This window comes from Vulpes lagopus, chromosome 11 (assembly GCF_018345385.1).
Source record: "Vulpes lagopus strain Blue_001 chromosome 11, ASM1834538v1, whole genome shotgun sequence".
Classification (NCBI taxonomy): Eukaryota; Metazoa; Chordata; class Mammalia; order Carnivora; family Canidae; genus Vulpes; species Vulpes lagopus.
Window position 1 is genome coordinate 85282665 of NC_054834.1, and position 15670 is coordinate 85298334.

The following is a 15670-nucleotide window of genomic DNA, read 5'->3' on the forward strand; positions in this document are numbered from 1 at the left end:
CCGCAGGTCACAGGGAGCACATGCTAACGGGGTGCAGGACACGGTGCAGCGAGCACAGCCTTTCTCTCTCCAAAGGGTGATGATGGCAGAGCCAGATTAATCAGGCCAAGCCGAAGGGGAAAGTTCCTGCGGGGCTGTGTCCTCAGCACCAAGGCTGCTGGGGGACAATGGACCCCAGGGGGCCACTGCAAAGGGCGACTTGCCAGGAGTGTGACTCGCCAGGGCGTTTGCATCCCTCAGGGGAGTCCCTGCAGAGCCAGTAGAACAGGGACCCCGGGCTGCCCATCGCAGCTCTGGCCGCCACTCTTGGCCGAGGAAGCTTCATCAAAGTCACTCGGGTATTTTTCAGCCAAGGAAGTGTTGACTTAGTAAGATGACTGTGAGCCTGGAAGACTCTACCCCATGTTGCCAGGTGGGCAGCTCTGATGTCCTTGGCTCTGGAGCCCCCACCAACTCCCGAGGAAGCCCCTCTGGGAAAATGGGGCGGGGGGATTCAGTCCCATTTAAGGAGAGATCTGCAGCTGTGGATGCCTCTTGGCTAAATTGGGTGAGTCCCAACCACAGCTTCTGGAAGTAAAGGAAACCAGCAGGGCTTGGTGCTGGAGCTCCAGAGAGGAAGCCCAGCTGCTTCCAGTCCCCACAGGCGGTGGCCTTCCACACGGAGGGGCAACTCGAAGTCCTCTGGGCTGTAGATTCCTATATTGACTAGGACCAGCTAGGGCCAGGTGGCGGTCAAAGGTTTGTTTGTTTGTTTTTTTAAGATTTTATTTATTCATGAAAGACACAGAGAGAGAGGCAGAGACACAGGCAGAGGGAGAAGCAGGCCCTGGGCAGGGAGCCCGATGTGGGACTCGATCCTGGGTCTCCAGGATCAGGCCCTGGGCCAGGGGCAGGTGCTCAACTGCTGAGCCACCTGGGTGGCCCATGGTCAAAGGTTTTAAGGAAAGTTTTTTCTTATTCATAAAAGACTCCTCTGTGGGCTCACCCAGGAGTGCCTGCAACCCGAACTGCTCACACGGGCAGAGATGCCTGGTCTGAGCCTTGCCTTCTGGTCCTGCTGCTTCCTCCTCGAGTGACAGGACAGGTGTGGCCCTGTTTTCGCTCAGGGAGGGAGCCCTGGACTGGCAGGGCCTACCCCTGGGCAGGGGGGAGCCGGCTTACAGGAAGGGTAACAAACCTCGAGAGCCTTCTCTCTGAACATTCTGGTTTATTCCCTTTTTCACGCTGCTTTCTCTTATATTTTTTTCAGCTGAGACTTACCAACGTCAGGATAGCATGTTCCTTTAAAAATTAATTTAAAAGGTGCCACTTGGGACCCCTGGGTGGCTCAGTGGTTGAGCGTCTCCTCTGGCTCAGGTCGTGATCCCGAGTCCTGGGATGGAGAGCCTGCTTCTCCCTCTGCCTGCATCTCTGCCTCTCTCTGTGTGTGTCTCTTATGAATGAGTAAAAAAAAAAAAAAAAATCTTTAAAATCAAAAAATAAAAGGTGCCACTTTTCAGTCTGCAAAGAGCAAAGCTCTTCTTGTTCACTCCCAGGAGCCAAGTTTCTGGGCCAACGTGTGGACAGGGCACGGACAGAACCGAAAGTCAGTCTCTCCCTGAAGCTTCTGGGCTGAGGAGAAATCGCCGGGCTCCTGGAAAGGAAGTGAGGTCGTGGTGAGGTCATCCCACCCCATCACATCAGAGGTGGGAGGCAGTTCTTGAGAATCCGTCCCTTCCTACCTCGGTGGAAGGAAGCCTTTTTGACCTTCAGGGTGCCTGTACCCAGAAAAACCACCCTGAACATCTCTCTTTCGCCCCCAAGCTTTTGTCTTGTCTCGTCTTTCCTTTTCCTTCTTTCTGTCTCTTTTTTCTTCTTGGCACTGTGAAATCCGGGTGCCCTGGACGCCTGGGCAAAAGCACTTTATTCCTTCTTGGCTCTGTGCCGGACCTGGCTGTCCCTGCCCCGGGCCAAGGCAGCTGCAGGTGACTCACCGTCTGAGTCTTGTTCCCACAGATTCTAGGCCGGTTTGTTTCTTTAAGAAACCTCCGGCACCGCCCTGGACTTGCCTTAAATCAAGGCTTGCCTTGAGATCTGGGATTGTCTCTTTTTACTATCATTTCTAGCACATAGCACAATGCCTGGCACTTGGTAGGCACTCAAAAGAATATTTGTTGAGTGCACTGAATAAATGAATGAATGAATGAATGAATGGTGTGTTTTACATGGATTCATGCATACCATGTGTATACACATCAGTCAGCGTTCTCCAGAAAAACGGAACCAATAAGAGATTTTATATATAGGCATACAGGTATTTGTTTTAAGGAATTGGCTTATACAATGGTGGGGGCCAGAAAATCCAAAATCCATAGGGCAAGCCAGCAGCCTGGAAACTCAGGAGACAGGAGTGATCCTGCAGGCTTGAGGCAGAATGTCTTCCTCTGTAAGACAGCTCAGATTTTACTCATAGGGCCTGCAATGACTGGATGAACCCCACTCACATTATGGACAGCAATCTCCTCTATTCAGAGTCAACTGATTGTAGATGATGGTCGCACCTCCAAAATACCTTCACAGCCACACCTACCTTAATGTTCGATTGAATAACTGGGTGCTGACCAAATCTAACCAAGGGACATAGAAAACTAACCATCATATCTTGTGTCAAGTTACATCCGTGGGAACAGCTACCTCCACCACTACCGAAAACCTGCCACTCAACAAATACTACTACATCGTAAAAACCCAGTAAAACAGAAGTAGCCTGTACCCCGGTTCCCGCGAGGTGCCAGCAGCACCAAGATGCTTAAAACACATTCGGTGCCCTCGAGGAGATAACTGGCCAGTAGGATAGTCCCGGCGACAGATGATCACAACCGAGTTTAATAAATGCTATAATTGAGATGTAGCCAAAACCTGCTGCTGCTCTTTAGAGCCGGTAACCCCTCAGTGGTCAGAAGGGCTTGGTCACCCAAGAGAGGGGCTGATGTCTGCCAAGGCTGCCCCGCAGAGAGAGTTTCAAGTATCTTAAACAAATGGGCTGTGAAATGGCCACAGGGTCTTAATGCCAGCAAATGTCAAAGCGTCCAGGGCGATCTGGGTACGTGGGGGAGGGCCTGCCAGGCGGCCACCCTCATTCTGCTGCCCGCAGCTCTTCCTGAATGCCGATCAGGCACCCCCCGCCCCACTCAGCTTTAGGGCTGCAGTCCTCTGAATAAATTCCCCAAGAAATTGATGTCTGGGAGGGCAGGTTAGAGATGTGGCTCTGTCTGCTGGCTTAGCTCTGGAAAGGAGGCCCTGGGCTAACTCGAGCAGCATTTCTATTTCTGGGAGAGCAGCACTGCATTCTCTGTCCCTCCCCGTGGTGTGTAAGCCAATGAGAGGCAACTGTTTACATCACCAGTGCTGATGGCTTCTATAATGTGCGTGTTCTTCCTGTTTTTCCAACAGTATCTGCCGTCAAAATGAAGACTGAGCTCAATATATTTAGTTGCAAATGCACTGCTACCCCCAGGACGGGGCTGTCCTATTTACCTCTTGTCTCTGGCATAGAAACACTAAGATCACACCATTAAGCGCCAGTGCTTTCTTGTGCCAGGGCTTGTGGTCAAATCCAATGGCAAGACTCCCAAGTTGAGGCTGCCCTGTGTTAAATCCGCCGCGGAGTCCTGTGGAAGCACAGAAGCAGGATGGCAGTGGATCTTGTGGATCCAGAAAAAGCAGCAGGGATGCTGAAATGTCATGTTAAGATGTTAGTCCCTGGTGGGTCAGAAGAGAATCCAGAGACTGCAATGTGAGCACGGGAAGAGTCTGGAAGGAAAGCCTCAAACCTTATCATGGTTCTCGGGAGAATTGGAAGGGGGCACAGAGGAGCCCTCATTTTTTACCTCATACGCTTCCACATGGCTTCAATTTGATACAAAGGATATATATTATTTTTGTAATTAAAGCATTAAAAGCTAAAGCTATTTTTTAAAGATTTTATTTATTTATTTATTTATTTATTTATTTATTTATTTATTTGAGAGAGAGCACAAGCAGGGGGAATGGCAGGCGAAGTGAGAGGGAGAAGCAGGTTCCCTGTCAAGCAGGGAGCCTGACCCAGGGCTCCGGGCTCGATCCCAGGACCCTCAGATCATGACCTGAGTCAAAAGCAGAAACAACCAAATGAGCCACCCAGGCGCCCCGTTGCTTTTTGTTTTGTCTTGTTTTTCTTTTTTTCTTCTCTCTCTCTCTCTCTCTCTTTTTTTTTTTTTTTTTGTTGTTGTTGTCTTGTTTTTCTTAAAGAGAATTGATTCTTTAACCTTGGCACAAGAGCAGCAGCAGCAGCAGCCACCACACACGAGTACCAACTGACCCTATTGGCAAATGGCCTCGACCCACCAAACACTTTGTAAGAGCAAATTCTAGCTGACTTTGATCTTGGGTTTCTTGATGTGGATTTTAACAGCACTACCTATCCAGGGCAGCCCATTCAGAACAGTGTCGGCCTCCGGGGTCCCCGTGTGAGCAAGTCCCACGGGCCCTGCCCAAACCCGAGGGGTGACGGACGGCAGTGGTCATCCGAGTGTGTATTTGCCCACCCAGACTGAGCTTGGGACTGACACATGGTTTAATTATCATGCAGAGCTGCTGCTGGAGGCGGCTGGAGGGAGTTGGCATCTGCTTTTGCAGAGCACAATTTCTGCGAATAATTAACCACCAGAACTCTTGATTCTCTCTAATTAATGAAGAGGAAGGCTAGAATCTTCAAAGTCCACGGATGTCATGCTGCCATTGTGTCAGGATTGATCTCCTTTGTTCTAAACCGAAGAGCATGCCTCTCCTGCCTCTCCTAATTCTTTATAAATTGAATTTTTCTATTACTAGTTGTGACAGCTAAGTAACATGACTTCAGAAATTCACCCGCAGTTCATGCCAGTATTAGAAGCCTGAATAATAATAATTTTTTAAAAAGAACCATAATGGAACAAGCTTTCTGTCTCTGACCGAGAATTAATCATAGTGAGGAGACACCTACTGAAAGGAGGGCCGTTAATTAGCTCTAATGGATCTTGCTAGGTGGAGTCTGAATTCCTGGGAAGCTGCAAACAGGGAAAGAAGAGATTCTTCCTTTTTCTCCGTCCATGTCTACGTGAGGCTGGGATGGAGGTGATGGGACTTTGCTTCCAGAGGGGCAGGGATTCGTAAGGGAGCCACTCAGTTCAGTGGGGGATGCTGATGTGTTAGCCTGGAAGCCTGCCACTCTGAACATCTTGGAGGAAAAGCAAAAACATCCTCAGCGCAAAGGGTCTGTCTCTGACCTGGCCTAAATATACAACGAAACCATACAGAATGGGATCCTTTTAAAACCTTAGTCACGGGGATCCCCAGGTGGCTCAGCGGTTTAACGCCTGCCTTTGGCCCAGGGCCTTATCCTGGAGACCCGGGATCAAGTCCCACGTCAGGCTCCCTGCATGGAGCCTGCTTCTCCCTCTGCGTGTGTCTCTGCCTCTCTCTCTCTCTCTCTCTCTCTCTCTCTCTCTCTGTCTATCATGAATAAATAAATAAAATCTTAAAACAATAATAAAAAATAAAACCTTAGATCACTCAACCCCAAAGGTTCTAATGGCCCCACTTCTCTAAAGGAAAACAAAGTTTATATACATCAGTCTACAGGGTCCTATCTATCTAGTCACTCTTTCCCCTGCGACCTCATTTCCCCTCATTTCCTGTGTTCCTCCGTACCCACTCCATTCTAGGCATACTGGTTTTCGTGATGTTTTACCAACACTCCTCTTTGCTCCTACCTCAGGATCTTTGCACTGGCTATTCTGTCTATAGCACCACTTTCCAGGTACCTATTGGAAATAAGTACCTTCCTTTAAGACTTTGCTAGACTGTCACCAGTTGATGAGGCCAACATTGACCACCCCATGTAAAAATGGGCCCTCTCACCCCCAGCACTCCCCATTTCTCTTACCCTGCTGTGTTTTTTCTCTCTTACCACCTAACAGACCATGTAATTTCCTTGTTTATTATGTTTGCTGTTGAATATTTGTCTCTTCCACCTCCCACTAGAATATAAGCTCCACAAGATCAGGGACTGTTGTCTGTTTTGCTCATCGATGTATTGCCAGCACCTAGAACCGTGCCAGTTCAATAAATATTTGCACAGTGAATGAATCAGTCATCACACTTCCCAGTGTTTGCTGGTATGTGTGAAGACTGCATGTGCCCGTCCAAGATGATTTCTCAAACATCTTATAAAGGCTGGGGTATGAGCTGTTCCTTTTTCTTCTTAAATGTCTAGATGAAGTGCTGTTATTTCTTCTGGCTGCCAAATGTTAATAATTAAAGCAAACAGTATGATCAGAGTTAAATATTACTTGAGCTGTTTCTTTCTTTCCCAGTGGCTTCTGATAGAAAACACAAGTGTGGGACTAGCCAAGAATGATGCTGTTACAAAAGGGGGTTGGCTTTTGTCCCCAGAGTCTGTGTTCTTCCTCTTTAAGTTCATGGAGAGTCTTCAAAAGACTTCAGAGATATTGTGCAGTAGAAATCATGGCAGGGTGAAATGTGCCCGTGGTGAAATTTAACAGTGACCCTATTGAGGGGGAAGCATTCATAGGCGCTCAAGGAAGAGGCATATCTGCTGAGGATATAGGGCCAGGGCCAGAGCAGAGAGCTTTAGTCAGGGAGTTACAGTGAGTTTTACGCGTGTGGATTGTTGCCATATCTATGGATTGTTGCCAAATCCCCTTGCGCCCTTCCCACTCATGCTTCCCAACAATGGGGCCGTAATAAATTCCCACTCTAGATTCTTTCCATTAAAGAAAGACTACTGAGTCTTGCTTGTGTCTGGGACTTACTGGGGATTAGATAAATCTGGAGGAGTTGCAGGATAAACCGATCAGGGCAGTAAGTGGGTAGATCCACCCTTCCATAATCTCCTTAATTTGTGTCTCATATCAATCCAGTCCTTAGTTCAGAGGGGCTGATGCCAGAGGAAAATATATGTATGTTCAGTTAACAAGGCACCTGGTGCTAGGCTAGGTGCTGCTTCATGAAGCACAGGTTGTGGACCTGATTCTGCAGCTGCTGGTTGAGTGACTTTGGCCATTCGTCCTCCCATACCATGTTTCTAACTGGACCTTCTTAATACTTCACAATATTCTTTCTCATTTATTCCTCTGAATACCTCTGTCTCTTTATTTCAGAGATAAAGAAGGAAAAGCCCAGAAAGGTCAACATACCTTGGTACTGTTATTAAGAGGTAGGACGAGAAAAATTAAAAATAGAACTACTATGTGATCTAGTACTCCCACTTCTGGGTGTTTATCCAAAGGAAATGAAAATAGGATATCGAAGAGATATCGGCACTCCCATGTTCATTGCAGCATTATTCACAAATGGAACTCTTCTTACAAGTAAAAAGGGATTTTTACCAATGCCAAATGGATTATTATTAAAGGGGCCTCCCCAAATTTAGAGAATGTTCAGAGGTCAGAGTTGAGAATGAGAATTCAAACTAAATCTCATGCTGGTAAAAGTATGAACAATTGTGTTTTTTAGCTATTCTCAATTCAAATTCCAAGGCTGACATTTAGAGCATCCCTTCAAAGCCAAGTTTGGTACAGCGCTCTGGTTCTAAATAGCAAAATTGACCTTCCCTCCCAGACTCATATTCTAAATTATTCTGAAGCTTCTTCCTCTTAGACTGCTCCCGACAACCATCCTGAAGCAGCCTCCAAGACACTCTTGCTGATTTACAGCTGCAATCTCACTAAAAGGAATGGAAAAAAGCCAGGGCAAGTTTCTGTTAGATAGAATGACTGGCATGAAATACTAACATCGCTACAACTTGGCACATGACTGGCTGTAGGGCAGCCCTCCCTTTCTTATTTCACCAAAATAGGTCATTTGGTAGGAAACCGAGGGAGCCTTGTTCCTTGGCCTCCACCCCCTAAGATGAAGAGAGAAGGCTGCTGCCATGCTCCTTAGCATGTGCCTGCATGTGGCTCCCAAATGCCAACCCTGGGCCAGCAAGCCTCTCTTTGTGATGTTCCATGTCAGTGGTTTGTCTTTGATGCAGGTCTGTGACTGCTGTGCGCAGAGCCCTCTGTTTCCTGCCTTTAGAGAAGGGATAAAGACGGGGCAGGAGGCGCACAGTAAGCTCCAGCTGTCCCTGCTTAAGATACAATGATTAGATGTGAATCGGCCATTTGGTTTGACAAAACATCATCTAAATGATGAAGGGGGTCTTTTCCCCTCATCTTAATTTTCTCCCAGAAATCTGACCCCATGCCATCAATTGGTCATCAAATATTTGTTGACAACTCCCCCTGTCTCATTTTACACAAGGCAAAGGGTGCAGCAAGAAGCAAAACCTTACAAGTTGTTAAAGACTTAGCTTGGAAAATACGGTGGATATTTGTTCACCAAGAGTGGAAAACTCAAATGACTACAGGGGTAGGTGGGCAAGTGCATGGAGCAGATACATTTTCCTTGTATATTTAATAAATAGGAATATTCTTTTCTCCACAAAATCACAGCCCTGTTGGTCTATGTTTAGTTTTTACATCTTTGCAGAGACAAAGGTATCTTCTTCAACTCTCCTGTAAGACAACAGTAGGGTAAGTGCCAATTCAGATGGCAACCAGTAGCAAAGGTCAGTGCTGAGAGACCATCGGAAATGCTGCATGGAAGTGGCGGAGCTGTGTCTAGTTACAGGGCTTGGGGGTTATCACCAGGGAGCAGCTGCTTACTAAGTGCCATGTTGTCTTACTGCTGAGTGAAAATGGGGGCTCGGAATATATCTTCAAAATCTTCTGAGACACCATTCTTCCCAAAGTAGGTCATGGAGATATATTCTGGGCCCCCATCTTGGTCTCTTAGATTTAAGTTTGTCTTGTCCTTTCGTTTCCCTCAAGTGGATGGGAGGCTCCTTCTGAAGGCTGAAGTTCCCCCCGTTTTGTCCACTCATAGGAATGGTCTGAGCTTTGTACATGGCTTCTGGACAATGGTTACTCCATATTGTCATTGGGCTCACTGTGACAGAGAGCATACCCTTCTTGTGGTCTGGATTATGCAGAGTGATGCACCAGTGGATGAGTTATGATTATCAAGGAAAGCAGAGGGATCTCCAAAATGACATCTAGGTTTCATTCAGGTAATTTTAAAAAGGTCTCTGTGGTCGATTGCAAAATGGCTGTAAATAAGTATCTTGTGTGCTGGCCTCTCTGCCACTCTTCCCATCAAGAAGTCTGTTTGACTCTGGGCTTGACTATATAACTTGTTTTGGCCACTGAAATATTAGCAAACATGATACAAGTAAAGACTTGAAAAGCATTGACACATTGAGGCTTACCAGCCCCTGCTGCACTGGATTCATGAGATCACCATAAAAATTAGCTTGAAGCCCCAGCAGACAACTTGTTAACCACAGTCACATGAGTGAAACTCATCCTACACCAACCATCTGGCCTGGATGAGATGTGCAGAAGAACCAACCAGCTGAGCCCAAATTTCCCACTCGCAGAAATGTGAACTAATAGTCATCCTTGTTTGAAAAACAGAAAACACGCCTTGCTCTTCAATCCAATCAAAGAATAGAGCCTGCCCACTGCCATCGAATCTTCCATGCTGAGGCAATGATAACTCCGCAGCTACATGAGGAAAGTGCCTGTGAGATCATAGAATCTCTATGCAAGGGCTACATGCCACGTCAGCCCTCTGACTGTTTCAATGCCTCTGATACAACAACAACGACGGCCCTTGAAAGTAGGTGCTTTCACCTTAGATCAGTTTTGACTCTTAGAAATACCTTCTTTACATTGATCCAAAGTGTCTCTCCTCTGACTTCAACCCAATGGTTCTGGCTGCAGCACAAGGCAAGCAGAACAAGTCTATCTCTGTGCATGAAAGTTCTTCACATTCTTAAAGATAATGACCGCAGCAACCTCATGATTCTCTGGCTTAAACTTCTCTTATTCCTTCAACAACATTTATAGAACATGATTCCAAATTTCTTGACAATCCTATCTGTTGACTTCCACATGGGCCCCAGTGTGTGTCTCCACGTGGTGCCTCAAACTGAAATACAGCTCTCTGCTGTAGTCTGAGCTCAACACAGTAAAATAGACATGACTCACTTCCCCATCCCAGATGGCACCTGGTTTTACATGCAGCCTAGGATCATGTTGACTTTTGGAGCAGGCCCATAATGACCTCTGTTGACTAAAACTCATAAGAATTTTCATTCAGACTGCTATAAATTAAGTCTTTCACACCCTAGATTTAGATTTAGGCCACAGCTCCAATCTCCAAGATTCTTGAGCAGCTTCTGTGCTTTTAAAATATAGGCACAAAATTTTTGAACATTCCTCCCTTCAAGGGGTGAAGCCTAATTCCCCTCCTGGAGTACAGGTGGACCTACTGATTTGTTTCTAATAAATAGAATAAAGTGGAAGTGATGCTGTGTGACTTTAAAGACCAGGACCTAAAAGGGACTGTGACTTTCTTCTTCCCTTGGCTTGCTTTTTCCGGGGGAAGTTTGTGCCACGTCTTGAGGATGCTCATGCAGCCTATGGACAGGCTTACGTGGTGAGGAACTGAAGTCCCCTTCCCACAGCCATGTGAGTGAGTCAGATTCGAAGCAGACCTTCCACCCCAGCCAAGGCTTCGGAGGCCTCCAGCCCTGACCCACATCCTGACTGAAACTATGAGAAACCCTGAGCCAGAAACACCCAGCTAAGCTGCTGCTGCATTTGTGAACTAAAGAAACTATAAGATAACAAATACTTGTTGTTTAAGCCACTCAGTTTTGGTGTGATTTGCTATGTAGCAAAAGATAACAAATACATCTTGATTCTGTGGTTAGATATCTTACGGACGCATCCATAATATTCACGGAAGGAGTAAGCATGGCCTTTCTATGTATATCAGAACCTACACTTGGTACAAATTATAGCGACGACAGAGCCCTTGGGGGTATTACCAGAAGCCTCCTTAGGATCAATGCTGGTTTTACATAGCATCCTTAGATATGGTGCTTTAGCCAGTTCTTAATACCCCCCGCTCTAAGAGAGAGACAACACCAGACATTGGTGGGAAGACTTGAATGGAACTTTGATGAATTATAAGAATTCAGACAGGCCAGAGGGGTGGCAGGTGTGAGCATACTCAGTGCACACAGGCAGATCCCTGTATATAGGTCAGATTCAAGGGACAGCAGAGAGCCAGACTGCAAGCTCTTGAGGAGAAGGACTGCGTATGTCTTGTTTACTGCCCATACCTCATCTCTGGTGCATAAAAAAAGGCTCAGTAACAATTTTTTAAAATGAGATAATGAAAAAATGGACAGTTTGCATAGATGAAGAGTAAGAGAAGTTTAGATATGGAGGCTAGCCAGATTTGATAAGAGCTTCGTGGTCAAGATACTTTTCTAGGAATTGATATTTCACAGTTGAAAAATCGCTTGAGCTTTGAGCAGAACTTAAGCAGAGTTGATACTTCCTGCAACAAGGAGGTACAGAGAAGACTATGGATCCTAAAACTGTGATTCCCAAATTCTCTCCACAAAATCACAGCCTCTTAGTTACCTAAGGTAGGCAGAGATTAGTTCAACCTTGGCAGTCTCTTGAAGAAATATTTTTCATGGGGGGAAATGAGTAACTTAGACGGGCAAAGGTAAGGACCATGCTGGTAACTGATCTTGAAGTCAAGGTTACCAGGCTAAGCCTAGATCTAAGTTGAGAACTTGCACGGATGAACAGAGGATGTAGGGATGTAAGTAAGAGGAGAGACGGCCTAGAGGCACGCAATATGTAGGAACCATGCATGCATGGTGTCTGTCTCAAGTTTAACAGCTCCTTTGGTTACAAAGTCTTCCAGAATTGGACTGTGCTCACTGGGCAGCACACCTCAGCCCCAACATATCCTTGCTCCTGACCCTTCCTCTAATTCCCTGGTCCCCAATATTTTTCTAGTTCATTTCTTGGTAAAAGCATCGGCTTTCCTAAAGTGCAGATATGGGTCTTTAGGCCACAACCCACCTGGGAACCTGGTAAATCAAATACCATTTAGCAAAGGGCAGAGGTAAAGACAGGACTTAAATTAAAATACACTTTCTCGGATGTGACCAGCTGCTTTGTTTGTGAGATTTATATTTTTATTAATACGACAAAATGTATATACTGCTTTAAGTGTGGCTGTAGATGTTGGGAATGCACACACAATAAATCAATAATATAAGATTCTCCCATTAAGAACCTCACAGCCTAGTCAGGAAGAGTCCAAAATCTGTGGTTCTGTGTGTGTGTGTGTGTGTGTGTGTGTGTGTGTCTGTGTGTATGTGTAGTGATACAAGAGCTAAGAATCAACAGTGGCCTAAGGAGCATTATAGATGGAAGGACTAAGTGCACACACGTGTGTGTGAGCTGTGTGGGGGAGCTTTGGAAGAGTATCAGGGGAAGCTCCATCAGAAAGATAATTTGCAAACTGAATCTTGATGGAATAAGTAGAGAAGATCACTAGGGAGATAAGATCACTAGACAGATCTGAAGACGTGGGAGAGGATGATGGGGTTAAGGGAGGGGGTATGTTTACGTGATGAAGAGAGTGATGGAAAGAAGGGAATGATAAGAGATGAGCCTGGAAAGGTAGGCAGACTGCCAGTCTAGAGAGCATGAGCTTTATCTTGTAGATGATGGGGAAAGGCACGGTGTTCGACGGAAGAGTTATGCATTCTGATTTGTAATTTTGAAATATAAGCAATAGTGGAATGTTGGTGAATTGGAGGTGGGAGATTGGTTGGAAAGTTATTACAGCAACCAGGCAAAGTGGATGAAATGTAATGACAGGGGACACGAAAGAGGAAAGATCTCTAAGGATCTGAACGGACAAGGCCTGGCCAGGATTAGAGGCTGATGGTCGTAAAGAAGGAAGAAAAAGAAGCCTGAGGGTTTCCTGTTCAGGTACTTGGTTGAAGTCATTTGATGTAGCGGAGCTGCATGCCTCAGTGAGCTTTGTGTTGTTAAACAAACAGCAGTAAAGGTCAGTTTTAATATTATTATTTGCCATACCTATGAACCCCCTATGGGGGCCTGCAAACAGGGAGGATGTTATAAAGGGGAGAAGAGGCCAGTGTATAAAGCAGATTGTGGTTGAGAATGGTCAAGTGTAAAAGTGACTGCCGACAGCGTGAAGGACGATCAAGGGCCTTCTTGTGGGGATTCCAGCTGAAACTAGCTCTCTGGGCTGGACTGGCTGGACTGGCAAGCCCATGCCCTCCCATGAGGTATGGGTGCCATCTCTGCACGCAGGCTGGGTAGATCCCCAGATGACCTTGGCCTATAGTTAGCTCTCACATCAGCTGTGGCTGGTTTCCAAAGTAGCAGCAACGGCAGCTGACAGCTTTGGAAGTGTATTTTCTTCTCAGTAAAGAAAAAGTGCCCACAAGCAATACATTTCCCAAGAAGCTACTCTTCCTGGTCTGACTAAGGGCTTCTGTAGAGAAAATATGCAATGTTTCCATAAGGCTATTTAAAAAAAAAAAAAAGAAGAAGAAGGAATCACTTTTCTCTTGAGGCAAAACACCTTGAACCTCTTGGGGGACTTAGAAGAATCAAACCATTACGTTCTATTCTTGGAAAATATGTCAAAGAGATGCCTGCGTGCTTGCCTTAGTTCATTAGAGACTCTTTCCCCCTTCTTCAGATCATAATAAAAATGAATGAGAATATAGGGGTTCAAAGGCAGAGAAGTCTCTAACCCTAACAGATCAGAAGTCTATGCCTACTTTGGGGATCTGACGAATAGGAATACAAGAACCTAAGCTTGAGACTCTCCAATCAAAAATTCTCGCAATCACTTAGAGTTCATGTCAAAACATCTGGTGGCAAGTGTGCTTCAGTGTATGATAACCGGGGAAAATACTGAGAAATTGCAGTAACGTTTTTGTGCGTGTAAATGGAGCTTTAGTTCCTGTACTTCAGCCAGAAAACACTAGAGGGAGTCAAATAGAGGAAAAGACTATCTCCGAATGCCCAGGACGAAGAAGAGCCTGCAGAGGAAGGCCTTTCTGCATTTCCCCAAGGCACCCCGTTTTACCTAGGTAGACACTAATCTTTATACTGTGACCAAGTGACTCTCTGCTTGAAACCCAGTGCTAAAAAACTGTAACTATGATCTGATGATTCTGTTCTGAATCCAAAACAGTAAAAGAAAACCATTGCTCTCTGACCAGGATCTGGACTCTGTCCATTTTAGGCATGGAGAGAGCCAATACGCCAGAACTCTGTGAGTCTTTAATTTTAGAGGACACATTCTTTGGATGAATAACCTTTCACAGATATTGGAATTATTGGAATTTTTTTTTTTTTTTTTTTTTTTTTTTAGAGCGCTGGTAGTCATACTTTCAGTGCTCATAGTGAATAGTAATGATTACCCGGCATTTTCAGACACTTGCAGGAATAAAATGAGCTCTTCGTAAATACCCTAGACTGGAAGCCTCCACCCCCTCCACCCCCTCCACCCCCGTCTCCACAGTTCTCATGAATTAGGTCTACATTAACACAGCATTTTACTTTTTTTTTTAAATTTTATTTCTTAATTTTAATTTTTATTTTTTAACACAGCATTTTACAGTCTAGGAACACCCAAGTTAACTGGCCCAGTGTCATGCCCGTGTCAATGAGAACTGATACTTCGTCTTGTTTAAATTCCCAGTTCCTTAGTTCCTTTGTGACGCCTTGAAAATGCCACAAGACACAGGGAAGGCCAGGGCCTAAAGTTGCCTTTTTTTTTTTTTTAAAGATGAACAATTAATCACTATAACCAGAAACAAGGATCTTAAAAAGCTGCTTAAGAAACTGTTCAACTGAATGTTAAAAATACCTTCCTGAACGATGAACTAATAACCCCATGAAATCGTGCCCTTACACCATAGCAGATTTTTGAAGTACGGCTGGTAAAAGCACGTGTGAATTCAAATGTAAGAAAAATCACAGTAAAGCATGCTCGATTAATGAGGAAGCCCCCTTTCAGAAACCATGGGGTCAGCCTCGCCTGGACGGGAGTATCCAGAGGACAGAAGGAACGTCATGAACTTCCTAAGGCGGCGTCTGTTGGAAACGATCGGTTACACGGACGAGGAAAACTTAGTTCCGAAGTTTGGGTTTGCGTTTGTTAGTCATGCATTATAGGACTTACCTCCCAGGGCAGACCTTTACTTTCAGAAAGTGCTGAGATGCATTACTGCACCCGTTACCAAGTCTTTGGCAGAAATACCATTTATCCTTGTTGTGGTATTGAACAGATTTGTAACATTCTGGTGTCACCATTCCTGAAAAAGCACGTTCATTTGAATGTTTCTTCCACCAACCCAGGGAAATATTTCATGAAGGCACATTGGTGCGGCCTACTAGGGAGAGCTATTGCTGCTGAATGACAGAGTGTCTGGTGGATTTACATGAAACCCCAAGTGCTCGTATGAGAATAGGTTAGGTTTAGATTGACGAGCAAATGTGTAACCAGACTTCTGGCTGACAAATGGCAGAACTATGCCAGCGCATTAGCTGCCCTGGAGAGAGACCAAAAGTAAGGCGGGGGGATCAAGTTCATTCCATAAAGGACATTCGAACCTAATGGATGGCAGGGTGGCTGGGACGTGGAGCACACATAGATTGTGATACCCCAAAATAGTACC

General features: G+C 45.5%; 1 protein-coding gene across 8 annotated transcripts in view; it reads right to left on the reverse strand.

The window, feature by feature from the left end:
- The window catches only part of ITGB6 (integrin subunit beta 6), a 128801-nt gene extending 113360 nt beyond the window's left edge, over positions 1 to 15441 (reverse strand). For all 8 annotated transcript variants that reach the window (XM_041722844.1, XM_041722845.1, XM_041722843.1 and 5 more), the window contains exon 1: positions 15175 to 15441. The gene's annotated coding sequence lies outside the window, so the exon portion shown is untranslated. The remainder of the gene's footprint in view (positions 1 to 15174) is intronic.
- Positions 15442 to 15670: the final 229 nt, after the last annotated feature.